This window comes from Papaver somniferum, chromosome 8, assembly GCF_003573695.1.
Source record: "Papaver somniferum cultivar HN1 chromosome 8, ASM357369v1, whole genome shotgun sequence".
Classification (NCBI taxonomy): domain Eukaryota; kingdom Viridiplantae; phylum Streptophyta; class Magnoliopsida; order Ranunculales; family Papaveraceae; genus Papaver; species Papaver somniferum.
In genome coordinates this window covers 46013774-46015853 of record NC_039365.1, presented here as the reverse complement: position 1 = coordinate 46015853, position 2080 = coordinate 46013774, and the positions used below count along the sequence as shown (strand labels likewise).

The 2080-nt window shown below is 39.6% G+C and overlaps 1 pseudogene; it reads right to left on the bottom strand.

Annotated features, from left to right (window-relative positions):
• Positions 1-1373: 1373 nt before the first annotated feature.
• LOC113307101 lies at positions 1374-1473 on the bottom strand (annotated as a pseudogene).
• Positions 1474-2080: the final 607 nt, after the last annotated feature.

Genomic DNA, 2080 nt, shown 5'->3' with positions numbered 1-2080 from the left:
ATTTTCTTTTAGAAAAAAAAAAACTGTATTGGTTTATTATTTTTGTAATTTTTCTTTACTTTTTGGACTTTTGGACTTTGGGACATTATTTTTTTTATTACCCTACGGAAGGGTACTTTAAATATAAACTGTTTGCAGAGAAGGAGGACAATTACGATATTGTCTTTGCACCTTGGGTTCGTACACTTGACATCGGAGTCAGTGGCCCGAGTCGACTACAACCGATTCATCCCCCGTCTGGAACGGGAGGTAAGATTCTAAACACTCGCGAATCCCCTGTCAGCGAGTTACTGGACTCCTTCGTATGCATATATGTTGAGGACTGAATACGGACATTTATTTTTCTAGTAAAGGGCAAGGCCTGGCCATACAAGATAAGGGTTCGGATTTCATCACCGTTCTCTTCTTGCCCGCTTTAGGAACACGTAACCTACGCGAACCTAAGCCTAAAATTTTGACTAGAACGAGACCGATAGGGTAACGAGCTTAACAGGAAAGTCATTCGAAAAATATTGGTTACTCTTTTAGGCATACTTCGATGTTCTTGACGGTTTCTGTAAGTTGAATGTGTGACTGCGCCGCCTTGTAATACCGGTGAGGCCTTGTGTATCAAAGCTCCACCGAGCTTCCCTCGCCTCTATTAAACTTACGTTAACTTGTATTGATTCCATAGGGGTTTGCTTAAATTGTAACGAATTCCCATTCGAAGGATTATAAGTTGGTATAGAAACAATCTAAGTGGAGCCATCATGCTTTTTGTTTGCTAGAAATCAATAGGTTTGATTTGGTTGAGTCGGCCTTGATCTGTGTTTGCTTACCCTTCCAATTTAAAAAATTAAATTGTATGCCTGAACGTAAAAGAGACGCACTAGGTAGATTTGTTAAAGAGAAACCTAGTAGTTCGAAGCGTCTCGATTACCTTAATCTAGAGAGTCCGACTTTTGAAGAGTCTGTTTTTGAACGTCCTTTGACTGAGGAGAGAATTCATGTTGCTCCGATAGCGCCAGAAATGACAACTTTGAAATCTTTGTTGAATCCAACTAGGACTACTCGTCCCTTATGTATCAGGTTAGCTGAGACGAAAGAAACTTATGAACTTAAACCTGGGACCTTACAGCTGCTCCCAATCTTTTTAGGGAAAGAAAATGAAAACCCCTATTTTCATGTTAGGGACTTTGAGGAAATTTGTAGTACCCTCAGGATTAGAAACATAGATGATGATGCTTTGAAACTTAGGTTATTCCCCTTTTCCCTGAAAGATAAATCTAAATCGTGGCTATATAGTTTGGCTTCCGGGTCAATCGAAACGTATGAACAACTTACATCTGCCTTTTTGAACAAGTTTTTCCCTTGGCACAAAACATCGTCTATTAGGACGCAAATCTGCACGTTTTCTCAACAGGAGGGAGAAACTTTGTATAGGTATTTGGAAAGGTTCAATGATTTATTAGCCCAATGTCCTCATCATGGTTTAGAGAAGGTTAGGTTAGTTCAGATCCTTTATGATGGTTTAGATTATCCCACCACAATCACAGTAGAATCTATGTGTACTGGTGGATTTGAGAACCAAACAGTTGATGACGCGATGACATATTTGCATGAAGTCGCCGAAAAGACCCAACAATGGGAAAGTAGTAGGGGACCCCAGAAAACAATTCTTCTCGGCAGATGAAACATTAATAGGGTAGAAGGAGGCTATGAATCAGATGCCAAAATTGCTGCTATAGCGAAAAGTTTAGAATCTTTAGAAGTGGGTAACACTATTGATAGATTGGAGCCTTTTTGGGAAGGCCATAATAATAGAGTCAGGGTCAGTCTAATAATTCTAATGCTCCCCCAGGTTTTGGCTACACTAGGAATACATCAGGCCCAGAAAATAAAACGACTAGCTTAGAGGAATCTATTAAGATGTTAGCAAAAACTCAGGAAATGTTAGCACAGAGCCATGTTAGTTTTCAACAGGAAACCAAGAAGAATTTTCAAACTAATGCTCAGAGCCTTGCTAAGTTAGAACTTCAAGTCGTCCAGATATCTAAGACCTTAAGTGAGAGAGATAATGGTAGGTTCCCTAGTCAGACTA